This window comes from Pleuronectes platessa, chromosome 20, assembly GCF_947347685.1.
Source record: "Pleuronectes platessa chromosome 20, fPlePla1.1, whole genome shotgun sequence".
Classification (NCBI taxonomy): domain Eukaryota; kingdom Metazoa; phylum Chordata; class Actinopteri; order Pleuronectiformes; family Pleuronectidae; genus Pleuronectes; species Pleuronectes platessa.
The window spans coordinates 12,522,793-12,547,154 of record NC_070645.1 but is presented as its reverse complement, the minus strand read 5'-3'; positions in this window follow the sequence as shown (position 1 = coordinate 12,547,154).

Genomic DNA, 24,362 nt, shown 5'->3' with positions numbered 1-24,362 from the left:
AAAAAAAATATGACAACCCCGAGAATTCATTACTGTGTTAACGGCAGCGGATACTTGGTATTCCCCGACTGCCCGAGTCCGCCCCGTATCTCTGCTCTCCACACAGTATCTAGGTAGCAGAGAAGGTAGGCAGGTGATGAATGTTCAGTAATTGTAAGAGTTCAGTGGTAGAAAGATTCAAATCCATGACAGTGAGAAATGGAAGAGGGCCCCGGGGGAAATTTCAGGCCGTGAGGAAGTGCATCCAACCTGTCTAAATAACAGATCACACCTCAACTTGGTCACTTGCTCAGAACATGCTCTCAGATATTAGAAATGTGCTCTTGCTGCAAATGAGCGCGACCACGCGAGCCGCTGTGGTGTACTTTTTAGACGAGTGTAAAATATTGCAAACATCTAATTTGATTTATAGTACGCTGAATAAATTGTTCAAATGAGTAAAAAAAATAGTATAAAAAGTATAAGAAAAAATCATGAGAATGTCTTTGTGTAACTGCAGTCGTCCTGCTGCAGCTTTGGAAGGTTTGAGGTTTGCTCAATTTGCTTTAGTTGAGGGGCTGTTGTGTGTTTGGATGAGTTCATCCACATCTCTGCACCAACACATTCGTGACTTTTAGCTTTTTTTGGGTGGTATATGCATTGTGCAGATATCGGTTTGTGCATTGCTGCTTTTACAGAGGTAACAAATCTATGGTCACGGATGATGATAGAGTGCATGAAGTGTGTCTGTGTGCTTGTTCTCGACAACGTTCCAGTTTGACTCTACAGAATGTTGTTTTGATCCAGGTGATACAAACCAAACTAAACGGTGATCAAATAAACCTTATCACATTTAATTATAACTAATAACCTCCACCTTTTTTAGACACTGAATACATTTAAACCATATCCCCCTGCTCATTACCAGTGAATCTCAGATTAAACCGGCTAGCCTTTGATTTTTCTCTCATATAAAAGTCCAAATTAAATGTGACTAAAGTTGACTTTGGTGTTTTTTGTAGATGCATAGTGCAGAACTGTTTGTGCCTCGCTGTTTGCACAAATGTTGCAAATCTGTGCATATGCATGATACTAGATACATAAAGACACATTATAGTGAAGCATGCATGAAGTGTGTGTTCTTTTGGACTACAGCACAGTTGTTTCCAGTTGAACTGTATAGAATGATTTTTTTCTGCATCCAGGTAACATAAACCAAAGTGAAGGAGTGAGCAAATTAAATCACATTAATTTATAACCCGCACCTTAAATGCATTTTTAAACCACATCCCCTTCTTCAGCACCTGGGCATGTCAGATGTAGCCAGCCAGATTTTTTATGTCTCACGATAAAAGTCCAAATTAAATGTGACTGCAGTTGTATTTTTTTTGGAATGCAGCTCAGTGAATAACTGAGGCTGTTTTTATGAGTTATTACTGCTGAACTGTGATTATTATCTGCATTGTTATTATCAAGGCCTTTGTAAGATCAAAAGTGTGTGTGTGCGTCTTTGTCCGTGTGCACATAAACTTGTCAGTAGCGTGTGTGCGGCTGGATGCCCTGCTTTTTCATACATGCATGTGTACAATACTTATCCTCTGCAGATCTTATAATCTGGCTGTCATTATTTCATTCACCTTCTGTTTGACGCTGCACCACTTAGCCAGTCAGACCTCAGTCATGACGCCGAAACATGCCCCATCGCATCCAACCTGGAATGTCAGGTAACATTTCTGAGGCTAAACAATCTTGCAGAAGATTACTGGCAACAGCACACACACACACACACGCACACACACACACACACACACACACACACACACGTATTAATTGCGAGAGGTTAGCGAGCGGAAAAATAAGTTTTGAAGCCCAACAATTATTGAGTATTCAAGCTGTTTCATGTAGCTGGCATCACTTTCTCCTCACTGCTGGATTATGATCCTAATTTACCCATCAAGAACGGACTAAAGAACAAAGAACCGTATGTTATCAATAATTATCTGTCACTAACTTTTACTTTTATTTAATGAGTTTTCACAGATGCTCCGTGATCCTGTCGATTATCTGACGCTGAAAAATTGAAGGCTGATGACAAACCGCGTCTTTCGGTTCTACCAACAAACTTTTATAACTTCATCAAAAAGGATTCCGCCTCGGTTACAGTTGCACTGCATAAATCATCAAGGATGCTTACACAGTTCTGCGCCTGCAGGTATTTCTCAAAGCATAAGGATAAAACATTTGACTAATAACACAGGTTCGTCACTTAGTCACAGCGAAACTGCATAAGACATCGGATGACAGGATGAGGAAGTTTTATGCTACAGGGGGATCAGTGTTGTCAGCACAGAACTGCAGATGTGGGCAACATCTCGCTCACAAAGGGCACACATCTGCAAGCGGGACGAATTTGGAGAGACAACACACGAAGGAAAAAAAAAAAACACTCCGAACCTACTGCGTGTTGCCGCAAGCCGTTGTTCAACTTTACAATAAACTAACAGTCTAAGTTTAACTCGGTGGTCAGACAGTCAAAATATAGCAAAAGACAACATCAGGGGACGTCTGCTGCAGTGGAAGTCGGGCTCGCCAAGCGCTGACCTTACCAAACAACAACAACTGTGCACTCTGTCGACTTCCTCCCCCGTTAAGCCGGAGAAATACAAACTGGACAACTGGTATTAGCGGGACGAGCATCGGGCCCTGGCATTATTAATGATATAATTACCCAACGGAGACAGAATGAGGGAGAGAGACAGTGACAGTGAGCGAGTGTAAAAGAAAAACTGGTAAAAAAGCTAAAAAATGAAGTCGGCAGACGATGGGGGGGGGGGGGGGGGGGGGGTTGTGGAAAAAAAGATGAGAGTTCAACGTCCCCTCCGGGGGTTTGTGGAGTGGACATTTTCTCCCTCTTATTTGGGTGGCTGGACCCTCTCTCGTTGTTAATTGGAGTCCTCAGCTACATCCCACTGTCCCGCACTCTGGTGGCACCCCCCAAGGTGCAGGGAATTACCGTATCTGCCTTCCCTCCTTTATATTTAGGCCATTTAAGGTTGCACGGTTTTAAAAAGGAAAGTCAAAAGATGCCATTCTTTATGAATGTCTGAGGGTATGAATAGGGTCGCCGCTCCTCTTCCTCCGTGCCCTCGGGACCTCACCTTTTCAAATATAACGAATGCCTCAATTAAAATCCCTTTCAAACACCACGCTTATTTTTTGATAACAATCGTCTGCCGCTCCCCTTCAGCTCCCTCCACCTCGGCTCTCCCCCTGCTTTTGTGAAGTGTACATGGAGGGCACTGTGGTGCTCCTGAGCACAGAGTAATGAAATGAGGAGAGAAGGGAAGAGACAAAGATAAACTTAGAAAAAAGCAGAGGAAGGAAAACAGAGGGAGGGATGGAGGAAAACAAAAAAAAAAAACGGGAAAGGAGAGCTGTGTGTGTGTGTGAGAGTGAGAGAGAGAGAGCGATAGAGAGGGGGGTATATGACAGAGGGATGGATGCAGGGTCTAGAATGATGTGAGCCAGCAGATGGCAGGGTAAGAACAGTAATATGGCCCGTTTCACTCTGACTGTCTGGCTTCACCCAAACAGCAGGTAAGCGGAGAATCGTCCGCCCCCATTCACACACAGTCACACCACATAAACCTTCCCGACATATGCAGGAACAAAAAAAGCACATTCACGTGAGGGAACATCATGTCCCGAGACAGGCGGCATACTGACGCTCACACGCCTGCGTTACTTCATATTCTCTTTGGATAATTCTGAAACGCACATGCAAACAATCATGGGAGCTTCCTTTCCTGGCAGGTACAAGCAGAGAAGCTGCAGGTTCAAACTTTTTGCATCTCTGTTAATATTTAAGTGATAAATCTGATGCCTTTTGTTGCACTTAAACTCCTGATAAGTCCAAATGGTTCCTTTCTTTTTCCCTTTGCGCCACTTTATCAGAGGGTCTGCGTGCGGGTGGCGTGCCTTGCCCAAGTTAAGGCACTAATGGTTACAAGACAGTTTGTCGCCATTTGGGGCTCAAAGGGAAATGAAACTAATGCTGAATAATGTGTTCTTGGGCTATCATTAGCATCGGAATAGGTAAATGCATTAGGCCTCTATGGAAGATGACTGGCTTTAATAAAGGACCACTTAAAGACTGCAAACAACAGCAAACAAGTAAATCTAAAAAACCTGGGCCCGGCTCGCTCACTCAAGACCCGTGGACATTATCAGCATCTTGAACTGTATGGCAGTGGAGATTAACTGCCTGGTATTGTTTAGCTTAGCTTCATCTTGGCTGTGTTCGATTAAGCTCTGGGGAGGAAACCAAAGACAGACTTTTTCCATTCAGTAATATCGACTAATTAATAATTATGTCAATGCCTCCTTTCCAGCTTTTGGTTACATGCCTGTTCGTGACCGTGATTGCAACCGTGTTTTTTTTTTTTAAAGCACGAATGATCCCGCGTCTTGCAAATGCACAGAACTAATGGATGAAATGATGGTTCGCCGTGGACAGGGTGCAAGGAGAGAGCCGGGTCAGTCGGAAACGAGGCTCGTTGAATGTGGTCTTCACGGCGAGCTCCGGCTGTCTAGATCAAGAGACTCGGAACTATGCTTCCTTTGCTAAGAGGCAATATATTTATTTCTACATTCTCCCTCCTCTGCCTACATGTGTCTGTCTCTCGCCCACGCTCTCTGTTTGCGCTGGTCTCTCCCTCCCTCTCCCTTTGCCAGTCTAAACCAATAATGTATGATATCTTTATCTTGAGAGTCACGGTAATATCATCTAACACACAGACATCCCCACTTGCCTTTTGGGCTTTTCTGCCTTTGACTCTAAGTGGATAGTCATCCTCAAGAGCGTCTCCTGACAATTACCAAAATGCAATGTAACGGTTTGTTTATGATTATTTTTTTCTGTAGAATTTGTCCCATTTCTCCTGACTGATGTTTATAGAAGAGTACACTGGCAAATTGGATGGTGAAATCCCCCGGTGATTCGTGTCCCTTACACATCCAGCGCACTGCCAGTAAATAAATCTCCCAGACTCCAATAAAATATGTTATTTCCTCCCTATGAATCATACAACATGGCAAAGGGTTCATTTCGGACCACACTGTGTTGGCTGCGGGCTCCGAGATTTCTCAGAGAGAATTATAAGATATATAAAGTGGGACAGTGGTTGTGAAACTCGGTCAGGGAATACGCAGCCACGGACGCTTTCTCAAAAACAAGAATGATTTTACAAACTGATTTGCAAGCTGAACCGGTACATTATGCTGCCTTTATTATATTTCACCCATATTGTCTGTGCTCCATCTTGGTTTGCGGCAGATGTCAGAATCATTTTTGCCTCGTATTTTAATATTTTATATCGCGATTTTAATACGATAAATCTCAGTTTCACAAATGTGAGTGGGTTGGTACAAAAAAAGTAAATGTTCTTTATTTCTTTCTATCCCTGTCTTTACCTCCACACCCGTACTGACTGCTTGTGTAAGTTTTCTCTTTTATTTACCCACCACAGCATCACTTACTCACCTTTCCCAGGAGTAACAACACGCGCTGGCCTTATATTATCCTCCTAAACCCAAACAGCGTTCCGATCCGCCGCTTGTTCACCTCGTTGAGTCACAATGCACGCAGGCATGTCGAGGCAGACCCCCCGTTTAAAGACGGTGCAAATGTTTGGGTGGCTCAACCCTTTCAAATTAAATGGATGGCATCCCAGGGAGGCCTATCAAAATGATTAAAACCGGTGGAAGACAGCGTGTGTGTGAAGTGTCAAGACGAGTCGGCACAGGCTAGACGACCTGCACCGAGAGCCAGGAAGCTTATTAGCATTTCAGTGCATAGCAACCTGCCTAGCCCCGAGCACTGATCTTAACTTGGTCTGTCCAAAACTGCAGCTCTGTCTCTCCTCTCTCTCTCTCTCTCTCTCTCTCTCTCTCTCCTGCATGTGCAATAAACATTCATGTCTAGTTGGTGGTTCACTCAAGTCAGGAATGTTTCTGTGTGTTAATGTCAAATCGGAGGTGCAGCCTGACAAAGAGTGTTTGCATGCATTAGTGTGTGAGAGGTTGAATACTGTCCACGCGCTGTGTGAGGGAACAGCACAGGCCAGCGCCAGTCCTCCGTTATCGGTTCCCGGCATCAGGTGGAAGCGTCGAAACAGATTAAAGCTCCGGTTTCAACCCTTCTGAGGTGGAAATTAAATTTCTCTCAAGCTCATTAAAAGCAGTAAAATTCCTGTCATGTTTGGACTCAGCAGAAATGCCCGTTTTTTTATTGCGGGTAAGAGAGTATCCCCCCCCCCCCGCCCATCTATGCAAACCTCTATGTTCTCAGGCTATCGCACAACTTTTACCTCAGTGCAGACATTCATTTAGAAGACCTTTTTAACTCATGGAGATCTGTCTGGGGCGTAAAAGTGCGCTTAGGTTTTCGAAGTTTTGATCAAATCCTGCCCCGAGTGTTTCAGTCGGAGGAGAGTCACAGTCAGGTGCTGCGGGCTAAAACAACTATCCGGACCAAAAAGTGGCACCCTCTTTCATTTTTAATCTCAGTCATTCCCTTTTTCTCATCTCGCCATCTTTGTCTGAGTCGATATTGACTACATAGCTCAAAAAAAAAAAAGGACAGTGCTGCAGACAGAGGAAATACAGTCCCAAGTTACTGGCGTGTTTGAACTACGGCAAGACTGTATATGGGCCTCTCATCCAATGCTATCTGGGATTTATAACCCCCCCCCTCCCACAGGCCTCAAAGTATAAGCGCTATAGGTAATGTATGGAAGACTGTATGGACTTGCCCATATTTCATCATTCTCACTGGATGTCATTTCTGCACAGATGACTGTAATCAAGTCAAAACAAAATAACATTCCACATGAGTATCACACCAAAATTGAAAAGGACTTGAAGATAATCATTACACCAGCCCTATTCAGAGTATTACACCAGCCCTATTCAGAGTAGAACAGCAAAACACAATGCGATAACAACCTTTAAACCTCGAAAACATGAGCAACCAGAGAAAAACTCCTGCAACGCCTCAGTGTTTTATGGTTCCTCTCTCTCCTTTCTACCCGGCCGAGCAGCGAGTGCATCACAACCGGACCCGGACACTCGATCCGTCATCCGGCGCGCCGTGTTTCGATATAAACCATTTTCTATGACTTTATTGACTCTGCGTTTTTATGCTCTTCTTCATCCTGACAGCATAAAGAATGGGCTGACGGCGCTCGTCCGAGATCGGAGGCCATTTTGTGGCTGAGCTCTGTGCTCAGCAACGTGACTAATGGGTCGCCCTGGAGGACTTTCGGAGGCATCAGTCAACAGAGGGTTGTCTTCGCAGATATACTCTGATAATTAATATTTCTAAATTACAATATGCTGATTTTCCAAACGCAAAAGAGACAAATTCGAGTTTGGGTGAAAGAAAATGGATTGCTTCTTAAAATTGATAATTAAGCCCTCATCACTTACAGTGGGTTTCCCTTATCCCCAGACTAGCTCGTCTCAGTGAATCAACCTTTGCAGGGGGAGCCGGGGGAGTCCTCTCGCCTACCTCGTCGCTCCCAGCCCTCCACAAGCCCCCCCAGTGCGTCTCATTGTCTCGAACGTTTCTGCTCGTCTGCTGTTCTGTGTACGGAAGCCACCCTACCTTTGGCATGTGGTCGCTGCTAATTACTTTGAGCTGTTAAGGGAGACACATCTGGGGAGACAGACGCGAGGAAGAGACCTACAAACCCAGTTTAAAAGAAGAATCCGATTTTCCCGTTGCTCCTGATAGCTTTGTTTGACCTGTTAGATATGCATTGTTCTCATATGGGCAATCTATCGGGCTGTGCTTGTTGTTTTAGCCCCGGCGAAAGTGAACGGCATGACATGCTGCAGCTCTGCTAACAGCGTTTTGAGCTACGTCTTGAGTATTTTATCGTGTGATAAATAAATCATAGACAATTGAGAGATCTTTTTGTTCAGATCATGTTCGCATATATAAATGTGTGTCTCTGTGTGTGTAGTCTGTGTAAGTCTAACTGCCCCATATTCTCCACCTCTTCTCTAACCCTAGTGATCATGGCCTGGGAGAAGTCATATGTCATAAATCTGTGACTAAACCTGCTACACTTTCTGATTATTGGAAAAAAAAAAAAAAAGGAAAAAGAAAAAAGACAAATGGCGAAAGCAATCATTATTGAAAACAAAAAAAGAGTCATTAATCAATATGGAATGGTAAATTAACCGGTATAAATCACTGTCCCGGCTGCCGTGAGCCATGGCGGCGGTGTCAGGGATGGGGCTTAGCTGCTCGCTGCCTGGTAAACTGCTCCATTTAACTCCCCTCCGACTCCCACTGGCTCATTGCTAAATAAGGATATCAATTAGGCTAAAGCACTCAGCAAAGGCTCCCAAGTTAACCATCAGCCGAGGCATGAATGGATCTTTGGGGATATTGACTGCTGCGGCAATAGGTTTGTAAGTGGGCTGACCAAGGGGTAATTAAAGCAGCATTATCATGTTACGCAGTTTATGGTACGTCTGTGGCTCCGTGTGCCGTCCAAGCGTATCCGGCAAGACGGTGAGGGAGGAAAAACAGAACGAGGCCCAGGCTGGGGTGTCGGGGTCAAGCTGGCTGCATCCGTGGAAAGGTCAGGCCTCAGTGCATCTTAGTGTACTTACTCTGAAGTCTATTTTGTTGGAACTGATATGACTAAATATAGCTATGGCTCTAATATTTAATCCCAAAAATTTGGATTTATTATAATAATTTTTTTTAAAACATTTAACAATGCTGATTTCTTCAGTTTCCGTGAGTAAGACCAATCTCTTTACATGATGTGGAGAAAAGCATCAGAATAGGCTCAGGCCTTCCACGCTATATGAGGTGGCCTTGATGTATGTGCAATTACAGCATAATTACGGCGATAATTACTGTATGGGCAAGATTAATAACTTTATTAGCTAAAATGGTTCACTTTTAAACGAGGAAAATGTATACGTTGGTCTCGTGGAGCTGAATTTGCTTAAAGTCAATTAACGGGCTGATTTTATATCTCATTACTCACGTGTTTCACCTTGGAAAGGCACCTTGAGAAGCTAAATTTAAAATGTAAAAAGGTCAGGAAGTCCCCCCGCACAATTAAGCCAAGAGTTTTTCTAAAGGATTCCATCACTATTGAGCAAATGACAAAGTGTCTATTTTGGCCAATCTAATGAGAAAGACCTACTTCAAACTGAAATCGTGTTAACTGTCGGACCGGCCTGTTCAACATATTTCAATTACCAGAGGAGGAGAGTTAACCACCGTGTGCTCTGACACTTTTTATTTATCTCTTTTTTTTGTGTTGGTTTTTGCTGTTGTTTCTGAATGGGAGCTCCTTGTGTTTCTCTCCGAGCAACAATTGGCCCTTAAGCTCCTTTGAAACAATAATAACTCCTCCTCTTTAATTTAGCCAACCAAAGCCACATTGCACCGTTGACGGGGGCTAGATTTGTTTTATCGGGACCTATTAACCATTTCCTTTTTCTTATTAAATGCAGGCTCTCTAATTCGCAATTTTTCCAAACGTGATGTAATTATGATGTATCATTTCCCTCAAATAAAGGCCCTGTCCTCTCCTGGTGTTAATTTGAGCGTGTGAACTTTATACTTTGAACTAATTGGTTGCTGTCGAAATCCCCTGAATGTGAGTAATTTGATCAGGTATTCCATAACCATTGTACAATTTAATTTGAGTAATTTAATTGGATTTGACTGCTCATTTCTGGGCCACTTTCCACTCAGTATTCAAGAACTGCAGAGCTGCGGAGGTATCCTGAGGCAAACACACACACTCACACACACACACACACACAGGCACACAAGCTGCCACCAGTCGCTCACACCAACAGAGCTGCAAACTTACTACTAAATAGCAGAGCTGGATCAGACTGTGGACAACTGGTTTAATTCTATACAAATGATCCATTCACTCTGATATGAAAAACATTGTAATGTAAGGGTCTCATGTGATGCTCAGCCCACAGTGGCATATGTCTGAGAACTTGTAGTTTCTGAAACACCTTTTATCGTATTTATTAAAATGCCATAACCCGCAACCAAACGGGCTCGTATCCTGCGTGTAATGTCATTCACGCCGCACCACACAAGACTTTACATGTCCTCAGAGGGTCGGCCATCTTGTCTCGGTGATGGCTGGGCCTCGGAGAGTTGGCGGCGGCGGAGACGGGGCTCCCCTGCCACCCTGATGTGCTGCAAACAGTGTGAGGACCACGCTGAGAGACAGCAAGGGAGAGGAAGAAAGAGGAGAGAGATTCACAGAGTAGGGAGACTGACGGAGAGAGGGAGAGCGGGAGATGCCCATGGGCAAGACTGGCGCTGTCTTGCCTCGGCCCTCCTCCCAGTGCCAGGGACAGGGATGACGCTGCCACTCTGCATCAGTCCTGTGTAGTATTCATAGCAGCAGGTCCTCTAACCCAATTTATGACCTCCACCCTGGCTGAAGAATATAGGAGTTTAACAATGGGCCGCTCTGTAGGGAGGGAGTGCGTCGAGACCCCGGCAAGCAACTTCCTCATCTATTATTTCTCCTTTTATATATTGTGTAGAATGTGTCTTTTCTGGGAATTCCACAATAAAATGACTGTTATTTATCATTACCAACCTCTTTATCATTTAGTCAATAAAAGGCCTCTCACTTTCTCTCTCTCCTTCCCCGCATCGCGCTCTGGGAGTCAGATATCTGTATTAGTCCCCCCCTGCCTCGGGGCGAGCCGTGTCACAAGCTAAATCATGATCAGCTATGGCTTTCTGGCTAAATTGTGTATGAAGGCCGCGGGCGGAAAAGGTGCACATGCTTATTATTGGAGACACAGAGAGAAACCGACAGAAGTTTTTTGTACACACACACATTGAAGCGCTCACGCACATACACACCAACAAAACAATAATGAATCGCACTGCCACGTATCTGCTATTAGAGAACACCAGTCGTGAGAATTTGCGTAAATAGTTCCAGTAATAACTTAAATTGTGTGAATGTTTGACTTTTTACATGCGAATCGACTGAAGACACATCAGGTTGTTTTTGCACTGAGATAAATATCGCAGTTACTAATCTGTTGTACGAGTTAACAGGGACATTAAGCTAATTTAACTGGCCAGCATCATATCAGTGCATGTGCAAGCTTTTCCATTGAGACCCCTGCACTACATATCTATCTACATTAAAATAATGACATCACAATGTTCACCTCGTTCTTGAGTTACTTGAGAACCTTAAATGCACCAGGCTGCATTACTTTGATATTTGATAATGGAAAAAAGAAATATCACGCTGTGTTATTGGACTTAATGGTTTTTCAGCTTATTAGCCAAGTAGCCCTGGAAGTTAGGGAGACTGGAGCCAATCGCCGTATAACCCGGCTATAAATATTTCCCTTTTTATTGACCGTAATAACAACATTTTCTTAATATCCACTAATATTTTGTGTTTCAGTAGGTGGATTATTTTGATTCTGAAAAAAACTTTATGATTCACATTCTGGAGTCATAAGGAGTCGATATAAGAACATGGGGGATCATGATGATTCTGAAAAGTAGCATCGTTTTCAGCTTCTTTTTTTTGTGATGCCTCACAGATTGAAAAACTCTTCCTTAACCTGCATGATGTTGATACTGGGCAATTCAGTAAATCACTGTTGGCAAGAAAAACTTCTTTCTGAAATAATAACTTATAAGCACTCGTGGCACATGGTTCAGGAAAGACGAAGAAAAGGTTCACAAGGGACTAGAAGCACAGGACCCAATACTTCATCAGCCTGTATCTGAAACCACACTCCTTTAATGGATCCATAGTTTGTATAGTCTAGATTAAAACCATAATTGGGACATAAGGCTCACTAATGCTCAACATTGGACACGTACAGAGAAACGAACATTTACTGAAAGCCGACAATACAGACGTAACCAACAAAACGAAGCAGTACCACCAGGAATTGTAGGGGGCAGTGTAGCCAGTTGTTCAAGTGAGACAAAAATAAGACACGATGAAGATATTTCAACAATGGCGGAACTTTTTGGGAAGACAATTTGTGAGTTGGTAAGAAACTGCAGTATGATGTTACTTAGCCAGAGCATAGAGACAGTCAGCTGCTTTTGCGTCTTTTCTTGGGACGGACATTATCACAACCTCCTCCTCCAGAAATGTGTTTGTCGTTGTCAGAAATAAAGGATCCTTGGAATATGGGCAGAAACAGTTAGATGATTTGAAATCTGAATCTCCTTTCTTCTCATCGGTATAGACAGCATAAATAAGCTTTTCGGATGAAAAACCCTCAGTCCTCAGTATCTAAGTTCTGCTCTTACACACTCTTACAGATTTGTTGAGGGCCTACTGAGCAGATACGTGCAGAACAGGGAAAATCAATCAATGATTACTCCTTTGAGCTGTTCCCTCGCGAACCAAGCATGCTAACCAAGCATTCAGGACTTGGTGTCCCCCTTTAGGACATTATCACCTTGTCCAGTCCTCTGGGGGGCCCTCCTCTCCCCCGTGTGCCAGAACTTCCTGCTAGCACTAATTAATTAAGGGGGCAGGTTGGCCACAGTGGAGAGCAGGCCCAGAGCTTTTTCAGCTCCTACCAGACAGTGGACGCCTGGAGACTTATTGCCTCCTCTCTGTCTCCCACAATGCCTCTGCACATCCTGTAGAAATAAACTGGAAGTTAGGAGAGAGTACAGTGCATATGAAAACTGCACTGCAAGAGGAAGTAGCTGTAGTTTTTTGTAATAAAATACATTTTTAAATCCCTTGTGTTACGTCTATAACTACCTGTCCTCATTGTTGATTAACACTTCCACTCTCTGTAATTTCAGACAATAAGCAAGCTAACACAAGGATCCATACACCTCCTATGTACTATGACAGCAGTAAACCTGAGCGTTATATTAAAACACACCACTTGTACTGGTGTACAGCTCTTTGTCATAACATTTGCGCATTGTTCTTGTACACAATCGAGAAAAGGAAAAAAACTGTCACAGGGAAATCGAGCTGGGAAGCAAGTTGGGGAAATAATACGACCACATTTAATGAAAGGTTAAATTTTCATTTACTCACTATTGAGTGAGCTGAAAGGGCCATTATTTATTGTATTGGCATGATGTGGCCCATTAGTGCTGTATTGGAATTGGTTTGGCTTCTGTCTCCCTCCCCTTTCTCTCTGACTCTCTGCTGTTCAGTGTTGTGAGATCGCTCCAAGCTAAAGTTTGAGAGAAGACTGTTTGTGTGTAAATGTGTGTGTGTGTGTGTGTTTGTGCGCATGTGTTTCCACATATGCGTGTACTGGAGAAAATCTACCAGGGGCACGGATCCTCAGACGTTCTGAATTCCTTTTTGTTTATTTTGTCCGTCATCTGCATCTTTACATATCACACGGGCGATTCGGCCATCGATCTGTTGTTCTCGCGATCTCACTGGCGCATCAATGACAATCTAATTCCGTTCAACGGATTTTATTGGTTGCTCCCGCCGCAAAGTGACAAGACACATTGCAGCCGCGTGTGACCTAATGAAAGGGTGCTCTGCTCAATCCAGATTAAGTCACGAGACGGCGCGGCTCCGGCAACACGCTGCACATTCATTTAGAGAGGCCTCCTAATTGGGGCTTGTTGGAAAGGAGGCAAGAGGTGCCCATTTGACTTTGTTTCAAATCACAGAAACCCTGCTTTAGCATATTTACTCATTTGTTTATTAGCATCCCAGTGTACACAATAAATAATTGCAGCAATGAGGCAACATTTACATAATTCACACTTAAACAAAGGGGTCCTGAGGCCAAACGTTCACAAATATTGAAACACAAGACCAGGTCAATATCTATGCGGTTATTAAGGGGATCTATTTATCGTCTTATTTTGAGTATTTGCTTAGAAACATCAAATAAAAGCGTCATTAAAATCCTGGATATGCAGACGATCAGGGTTTTAGCCTCTTTGCACCAAAGTCCTTCTTCTTTTTATAGTATTATTATATTGCTGTCACTTTGTTGCTCCAAAAAATATGAATGCAGAATGGAAAGCAGCAAAAGTGATACTGTACAATACAAACCAGTAACTTCACAATCTGAATGAAGTGAAAACACATATCTTATAAAAAGAGAAAAAGAGAAAAGACTTGTATAAAAAAGAGCAGAAACAATTCTTAGCCTTAATTACAGTGAGCTCTCCTGGTGGCTAATGAGCTGCTTATTTGTGTATCTCTCTACTTGCTGTTCACTTTGTGTTATCAGAAGCACATTGTAAATTGTCCCTTTCTTTAGCTGCCCCTCTATACTGTGGTGAACTTTTTCCTTGACTGTTTTTGCTTTTGTATCCTTTCTGTTTTTTTGTCTTAGAATTCATCCAGGAAACCTTCACTAATGCTAAAATGCAGTGTAGGGTCTATAAATAAAGATGCACCTCATTGTAGAAGCAGCACTGGGGTTAGTTGACCTTGGCAGTGAAAGTCTGTTGTCTTACATTGAAAACTTCTGAGTTTTTTATTTTTATTAAGGAGAGTTGTTTAAAAGTGCTCCGACACAGGACACCAGATGGCCTGGGCTTTACATAGACTGGCATGACTAGACTAGACTTTGCAGTGTCACATTCACGTAGAAACACAAACATTGTCTCATTTATGCAGGTTTAAACACACACACACACACACATACACACACTAATTCTCAACAGTGTCGCAGAGGTCAGTGGGCTCAGTATGGCGATGCCACTGTGAGTGCCATCTGGCGAACTGGGATCAAGTTTATACCTTCAGGAGCTGTGACCTGAACCAACCGAGTCTGTGCTCACACTGTGTCGATCAGACGCTCTCTGTAGATCTCTTGTATTTATACATCAAAGACGTTTGCGCTCGGATTTTACAGTGTTGCATTGCATAAATAATAAGTGTTTATAATATGCAGAAACACACCCCAGCACGGTTCTGTACATGCACCTTTACACCTTTTAAAGCCATGTACTTCAAGCCATACAATTCCATCAATCCTCCTGACACACTTTGTTCCCTCCTGTTTCCTATACTCTGCATAAACAGCGTGGGGCATGTTTCTGTTTGTCGGCGGCGGCGCCAACATCCGACACTAGCTCCCTGCCACTTTCACAGGCTGTAAACATCTGGGCAAGGTCTTTCATCTGGTCAGTGTGGGGGACCCAGGGGCTCTGGATTTGTACCACAATAAAAACAGACTCCCGCACTTGGTTTAGGAAGCTTCGAGCCTACCACTGAGACGAGCTCTGTTAAAAAGCCAAAGGAAAAAAAAAAAAGGAAACGGCTTTACAGGCCAACAACACAAATTAATACTTTCCTCCAGAAGGCAAACTTGTTCCAGAGGAGGCTCATTAATTTCGCATAAAAAATGACAAATATCAGACATTATGCCCTCTTGCATAACAAATAACTTTTCTTGGATTATACTAAAACATATATTACATTGTGATAACAGGATTTGTGCACAATTGTTATCAAAAAATATTTATTGCAAATTATGAACTAAACACTAAATTGTATAATATATTTATTATTGAACCTTAAACAGATAAAACAAATACATAGAGAAAGCACAAGAAGTGGAACCAAATATGGCTGGCAGCCCCATTGAAGTGCATTTCGGACCAAGGTTTGACGTTGGATAATTAAAGTTGTCCTCCAGGAGCTTATTACTCCCGCAAATTCTCCTTTATACAGCAAAACTACATATTTATAAGGTCTGTCTTTTAGATTATTTGGCTAATGGCTTTAAAGTAGCTTAAATGACTGTTACTGGGATCTATGACAATAGCTCATGCTCTCTATCTCCCGGGGATTGGTTTCTTCAAACCCTGACTGTTTAAAAAAAAAAAAAAAAAAATTGTTTACTTCAGTGTTAGGTGGAAATAGTCAGTCCATCTTTGGATGATTTATATACTGTAAAAGTCACATTTGGGGCCAGGGTGTCATGAAGGGAGAACAGGAACAGGGATCCAAATTGAGACACTTTGGCAGGCAGGTGCAGTGGAATAATATTGACCAAGGTTTAAAGACAAACACGCAGACAAGTAGGCAAACATGTAAAAAGAAACATGTCAGATGAAAATTAACAAGAACAAGTCTTTGGTAGCAGGAGCGACACCTTAGCCAAATAGTAGCTAAGATAAAGAGGCATGGGGGAAGGCAACGGGTTTACCGCAGGGCAAGTGGATGTCACGATAGAGGGACCAGTGGGAAGAGCTGAGGGCCTCTGGTGAGCGGAGGGAGAATGGCACGGCCAAAATAAACAGTGCCGGGACTGGAATCGTGACAGCTTTACTGGTTTGAGTGATAAAGACGGAAGACGAAAGGGATGACAAACAACAAAAGTCACGAGTTAGACTCCAAACACTGCAAGCCCATGGTATGTACCCGATCCTGCCACTCTCCGCCCCAGGCCTTTTGTTTTAACTTAACTGTAAATCCTCAGAAGCAAGGTGTCAGTCGGCAGCGGTGTCATCGCAAGGGACGGTGTCATTCATCTATCTATATATAGAGGCATATGGACGCGGATGTCTACAGTGTGTTTTATCTCATTGAAAGGCCAAGTGATTTTCTTTCACTGCTGTGTCAGGGTTGAGATGGACTGCAGTTCAACAACATTAATATTTAAGGATAGTCAGCGACTGGCCTCACCCTCATCCATTATTTGGGTGCTTGCTGACACTCACAGATTATTGTCCCCGGGTGACACACTGGCAGCGTCCAAATAATAGTCCATATAGTGAAATTGCAGAGATGCTCATAGGTGACATACAGAGGGACGTGTGTCTGTTTGTGATGGAGTTAGGTTCAGGTCCTGGTTTGATGAGGCTCTGGGAACCGGCAGATATAAACAAGTTAGGTAGGATTTGTATCTTAATATGTCTTTGAATATTTGAAATGATGTTTCCGTATCCAGCATGAGAAGATTTGTCTGAACAGAGCTTTCACGATCTCATGCATACACACTGGAATATGTTATCTGGGACTACTGGGAACCTCGTCCAGTCAACACCCCTCTGACACAGACAAGGAGCCCCACAACCTCTGTGTGCTGTTTCTGGGGCGCCTCCTGCATCCCCAGAACTCTACCCGAGCAGAGCCTGCACACCATGCTGGAGCAAATCAAGTATTGACCTGAAGCAGTTATGTGTTGTAGTCGAACATTATATTCTCATCCGGCTGGTGTGGTAAAGGTAAAGAAGGGAAAAGAACACTCTGCCTGCCATGAAACATGGCTTTGCTTATGCACTCCGCTGCACGCCCAGGCGCCCGCAACGCTCGTACATCAAGTGCTGGCCTTGTCGCTTGCTTTATTGAGAGGGAAAACAAAGGGTTGAGCTGTTTGGAATCATTTTTTCTCAGGACGATTTTTCAAAACAGCACCAAGAGCTTTCCTTTTGGGGTTTTGGGGTGGCCGAGGAGGAGAGAATGGGCGATAAAATTGATGAATGGCAGATTGATGGATTTCATTCCTCCGCCGAGGAGAAAAACAAGAGAGATGCACACATTTTTTTAATGTTTCCCGAGTTTGAGAAGGAAACTTGTGACTGATGGAGATCCTTCCCGAGACATTTACATGCACAAGTGATTACATACAGTAAGTATTTTTAGTATAAGTAGATGTACTGGAAGTTATTATTTATCGAGCCATATTCCACAGATATCAGATACAGTGAGATGGGGCAATTTTGTCCTTGGTAGATAAGGTGAAAATTAGGCTGTATAATTTAAATGTTAACATCCTTCCTTAAATGCAGATATTTCTGAAATACAGGAGAAGTTCTAGACAGCACTATTGAAATTCTAATTCAAAACATTATTCAAAATTATGTTTTTTAGATGCTGTCTAGAAATACATTGAATCATTTGTGAGATTTTGTGACTGATTGCACACAAATGCAGACTGAGTAAACTGGCATGCATCCAGGCCCCATCGGAGGAGGTACAATTTTATTCAGATAAAATTAACATAAAGTTTTACTATATTGACATGTACTGGAGCTACACTATTGTGTACTATGTTTTTTTTATTCTCTCAGATTGTCTTTAATTACCCCCAAAAAATTCTTAGAACACATCGAACCTGCTCGGTCTCTGCAAGATTGTCCTCCCATACAAAAATAACCTCATGGACTTTGTGTACAAGCATCTTATTAGGACCCATTGCTATTTTATTGCTAGGCGAGTTTTCTAATGGCTCTGTTATTTTGCTGTGTTATAAATCAAAAAACATCGGCGTTTTGGTCCGAAGGCCATGTGCCACTGGTGGGGAGGGATGTCCAGTTACTGGTGAAAGTTGTGGGAGATACTGGGGCTTTTGATTAATTCTGATGTGAGGAATAGGTTTAAATGTCTCTCCTATTCCTGAGCATGAATTGGCATTTAACTGTTGGCTGGTTCAGGACGAGGTGATTATAGGCATATGTCATGCACGCAAAGGTGTGGAGGTTTGTCACGGGAATGTCTTGGCTGGTAACCCTGAGTGGGTTGATGGTCTGTCAACACCTGTTGTAACGACCTTTCCTTGTGTTACATGAACAACCGATGAAAGTGACCAGTGTTTCCCTGGTGTTTTTCATAGCCTGTGTGGTTACAGAAGCTATGTGCTGTGTGATGGCAGAACCTCAATCTGAGCAGAATCGCACTAGAGAGAGGGGCCTTCTCTGTGTGTATACATGACTCACTTGTGTGTTTTCCAAAGTGACCTAGCAGGAGAGCAATAGACTGATCTAATGCTAAGTGAGCTGTTTGACAGGGTGCTCTTAGATCTCGATGCCGAAAAAGGTTATCTCCTGCAAGATCAGCTGCTGGTGAGGAAACGGGTGCTGCGCAGGGAATATCGTGTGAGTAAGCCGGTCTTTCAAGTTTCCAATCCTATCAAGATCTGGCAAAGGTGCTTTAGGTGTTGCAAGGACAATTTGGTAGTCCCTAAGATGTATAACTACATTTCAGGTTCTTGTTTTGCCCTTGCATTAAGAAGGATTTGTCTAGCTACACTTAAACATACGATACATGCCCAATGATGGGGAAATGTTCCCAGACCATGACGCCCACTCTTATGGTTCCCATTCCAGTCATTGAAAAACCTTTTGAACACCTTATAATTGATTGAATGGTCCCTTACCCGGCCCAAAATCTGGAAATAATGACTTGCTTATGGTGTCAGAGCATAAGATACCCAACCGCATACCCATTGGAAAGTCTGTGGTTACAGCCCTGCCACAGTTGATTTCAATCTTTAGGTTTTTGGTCCCATTTTTTTTCTCAATTATTGAAGGAGCTCTAGGTGAAACCTAATCAGGTGTCTGCATACCATGCTCATAGCCAAGGGGCACTAGTTAGGTTTCACCAAACCCTTAAGTTTTGGGCATAGTGCATACAGGGAAATCAGGAATGGGAGGAGTCGGGACCTTGGTTGCTGTTAGATGCCTGAGAAGATGTGCAAGAAAGCACCAGGTTGAGTCCAGTTGAGCTCGTGTTTATGATCGGATGGCACAACCTGAACCCTCCAGTTGAGTGCGTCTGTAGGTTCCAGCAACAGTTGTGTATTGCTGGGGAGAAGGTGAAGAACAGTTGAGTGTAGATGACCTGGTTCTTGCTTTGTTGCCATTTGTCAGATCTCCATCTTAGGCCAGTGTTCATATATGTATGATACATTAATTGATACATTAATTAATGAATCATGTTTATTTCCTCATAATTTGTACGTAAGCTGGAATGTGTAACCATCAAAATTGTATTTACCAATAACTATTAGTAGCATGTACAGTTAATTTGGGTCTAGTAGTGAAACACCACTTTTGTGGGCCCTACTGCATTTGTGATTTATAGGAGACAGGACTTAAGTAGATGTTAACAGTATTTTCAGTATATGGTTGAGAAAATATATTATCATGCTTTTCAACGACACAGTTTGGATAATACAAGTTGTGCAATATCCTGGCAAGTGAACACCAGCCGGGCTGGTAACTCATTAAAAACAATCTTTAAATCAATTGCATTTTAATATAAGATATTATCCTCGACCGTAAAAGCTCTATTTTTCACCCTTCCATTCCTCCTTCCACTCAATACGAAGCCGTAGACTTTAATCATGAGCCATTAAACAATGTGTTTAGTAAATTGATCTTTGAAAAAACACAGTCACCAACAGCCACTAATGAGTTCCCATTTGTCTCGGAGAGTGGGCAAGAGACAGAGCGAGCAGCCCTTCATCCCTCTTTCCTCTCTCCGTTTCATTCATTTATTCTCTTTCCCCCCCCCCCCCCCCCGCTCTCTTCTCTTCTGCTTAATTTCCCTCTCAAATTATTTTCCTCTCCCTTGTTCCACCGACTGCCAATATCTATATCTGTCCTTTTCCTAACATCTCCTGCTATGTAGCTTTCTCTCCTTTTGCTCCGGCACTCCTCTCCCCCCCCTTCCCCTCCTAAAGGACACAGGTGACTGAACTCATGACTGTCCGGGCATCAGAGGATGATACATAACAGCTCAGCCCCAAATGACAAATCCAGCTGACACTGGGACGAGAAGAGACATATTGATTTTTCAATGATTAATAAGTGGAAAATAATTGTGTTTCATTAAGATGGATGGAGTTTCATTTAGTCCTGTCTCCTCTTCTTCACTTCAGCGCCGGGCGGGCAATCAAATCTGCCGCTACCGCAACCCATTAGCCTGCTATGGCAACAAGGCCCGCCACATGTGTTTTGCTATTTGTGTGTATTTGTGCGTTTGTGCAGTTGCAGTGCTGAGACGGAGAGCGATGTGAAAAGGAGATGAGGGTGTGTGTCTCGAAGGGGTTCACATTTACTAGCAGCAATAGCGTAGAGAAAATAAACAGACCCCATTGGGAGATCACGTTGATTATAACTTTTTATCCTGTGCATATTACAACAGCACTGATTATGTTTACACGTGTACATGGAGAGTTCCCTTATGAACCGAATCTCTCATCCTGATTTGATAATCCACCATTTTCTAAATGTACTTGCATTGAAAGTTGGAAACCGATTTTGCCAGCTAATTTCCATATTTTTCTTTGTGGATAAGATAGGATATGAAACCTTACTTCTTTTCTTATAGTTTTAAGCTTAGTGCACAGGATTTAAAAAACTAAATAGATTTAGAATCTCTTAGTCCACTGGAATAATGACAGACTGAAGATATTTTTTAAATATAGGCACAAATGCACAAACACACAACAATTTGGTGAAGATTGAGGAATACACACTTGGTTTGTACAGTAAACAATTTCAGGAGGCAGGTTCCAGGGACTTGGGATTTCACAAACACAATCAAGAACCTTGCATAATTCCTGCATAAATACCAGGACTCTGCCAGAAAGCTGTTGATTTCAACCTGTAATTTTGTTGGCGTTAGTGGTAGAGTGGTACATGATTGTGTCAAAGAGACAGGGGCTAAATCCATGCATTTTCAGACAGAGGCTGAAAAGAGGTGCTGCAGCTATGCACAGTGTGTGGAAGGAATTGAAGCATGTGAACTAAGTAATAACCCAAATTTGAGTATGAGTAGAGCATGTAGCTGAAACCAATGCACCAACGTCCATTTGTTGAGAGTTGCTACCAGATAATTTTGCACCTCTGCCTTTATTAGTTGACTTGATTTGAAGCAAAGTGACTTTATTGAACATTTCATGTTTTATGACCTGAATTTCTATATGGCTTGTTTCTTTTTTCTTACAGTTATTTTGTTGCCGCAGAGTTTCTCTCCAAACAAACATACACACTCTGTTTTTCTCTCCCAGGCGTCATATTTGGGTCCAAATGTCAAACTGCTTTGTTGCCGTCATGTTCTTTTCCGTTGACTGTTATACAATCTTTTATAACCAGTGTTTATACGAAATTTGCTGCTGGTGTCAAGACCAACCAGGATCCTGAGAGCGCGCAGGGAAATGTGTAGCACATTTACATTGTCATCCTTAAAATTAATTTGTAACTACATTCTAGTCTTGTCTTTTTTTATAACGATTTTGCACCTAGATATTATCTCAGTACCTGTTTAATGACGTTGGGGCCGTCTCGTAATAATCTCATTTCAGTTTCTGAAAAAATGGTCTTTGATGGATATAATTAGTCGGAGTGTTTGTTTACCAAATGTACTCCAGACGCAAATCAATGCAGCCGGAGCAATATTGTCTGATCCAGTGCTGCACTGTGACCAAAAGAAACGTATTAACATCATTGTGAGGGATAAAGCCATACAAGACAGGCCCTTGTTCTAAATGAAGGCATCAGCGGGGTGGGGGGAGGGCTGCAGCACCCGGGTCCTCCAACCCCAGCATCCCTGTGTATCACTTTAATGTTCATATAATGACATACCCTCCAAGTTTGTGTCATGGGCCATCAACAATCATAATTGTAAAGTGATTCATTGACTGATGTTGTCAACAGTGCTACTGTCAAGAGAAACTGATACCAGAGAGGGAGAGAGAATAGGGCCGTCTAATGAATATATCAATAACCAGTGACAGGTGAAGGAGTGCTCCTGATGAAATTTCAAATAAGCACTAACACCTCTCCTGGACGCCTTCATTTGTTTTGCTGCCGCACATTCTGTCGAGGCAAGCACGGAGAAAAACTCAATTAACAGCAGTGAGGCTGAGAGTCGTGTTGTAACATTTTCTAATAGATATTAAGCATTTCCAATGGACATTTATGAACTGCATAGGAAAGTTTGGTTTTAATTCTTGAATTTTGCATTTTGAAGACTTTGATTTGCTTATTGTCTGCAGTCTTTTTCTCCTACGCCCTGCTCACACATACACTCGTGATTCAAAACAGTGTGTCACACCACCGAACTTGAATGTGATGGTGATATAGTTCCCAGCATTTGCTCATATCAAGGACACCATAAGTGGGAGAGTCAAATAGCTGGGGACCAATTTGTCGTCTTTCGCTCCGTATGAGTGTTTGTGTTTGTCTTTGTGCCTGAGTATAATCACCTACACACTTCACAGGAAACACTAGCGATACATCACCCAAATGAGGTCCGGACAGGGCCATGATCCATCACCTGGTGTCTCTAACAGCCAAGGTAATGGGAAAGGAACCTATACAACATTGATGGGGTTCTGGCTGCCAAGAACACATGGACAATGGCACCGATGGCTGACTGAGGGAGTGACCATCGCGATTAATGGAATTATGTAGCGGAAGAAGAGGCATGGCTGCACATTTTCTTATTTGTGTAAAAAGTCTGAAACATAACAAACCTCACAGTAAAGTGTAGTTGGTTCATAAACGTGTGTTCACAAGTGCATGAAGGTGCCCACGTGCACGTATCCCCAGCATACAGCTGTCAACTGCTCCCAGTCTGAGGAAGTGTTTAGAAACAACCTGGCCAAAATGCAATTAAAGGGGCACTGTGGTGCTCTATTGTCACATCAGGTTGGGACTACCTCTCTCTGCCTGTCGCATTAATAAGGTTACAATGGCCAGCGCCTGCTTCTTAATGACTGATTTATTTCATTTTAATACCCTCGTCAGGATGTGAGGTTCTCGACTGAGGGTCTGCATAATGGGGGGGCCATTTTCCCCTCTTTCTCCAGTGTGAACGCTCGGCACTAAAGATTTCCATTTGATATGTAGGCCGCAAACGTTTTCACCGAAGCCAAGAGGGTGGATATTTCAAATAGCGATTGTTAGTCATAGTGTTCACTTATTAAATATTACTTAGATGCAAGTGAATGGATAGGTGTCAATAATGCTGGTCACTGAAGCACTGGAGTGTAAATAGCCAACGAGGGGAGAATGCTGTAAACCACACTGCTGCTTAATTCATTAGAAAATAAGCTTTAATGTGCAATGATATCTAAATGGAACAAAGGTTTCCCCTGCATCTCTGTTCGTGTCTCCATCTCTCTCTGTCTGGAATTCTAGGACAAAGGCAACCCTGCTCCCAAGAGGAACTCAATTGACTGGAACCTCTGTCATTTAACACACTATTAATTGACTAATGTGCATCACATCTCGATGCAGCATAGGTAGATGAGGGCCATGGAGCCTTAGCAGAGTGGATTATGGGAAATTAGCCGAGGCAATGACAAAACAGCCATGTGCCTGACTCCCCCCCCCCCCCGCCCAGCAACATAAGAATGCACAATCAGCTGTGGCAGAGCGGATGTTGCTGTTTGAGATTATTTGCACAAAGGCGATTATTCTAATCACTTAATTCCGGCATTATGAGACATCTGCTCTGTTGAGCTTTATATTTCCATTTCCCCAGACAACCGCGTGCAGACGAGACTTCATCAATATCATTATTCACTACATTGTTTTAGTCATACAGCGCCTGTATGATTAATGAAAA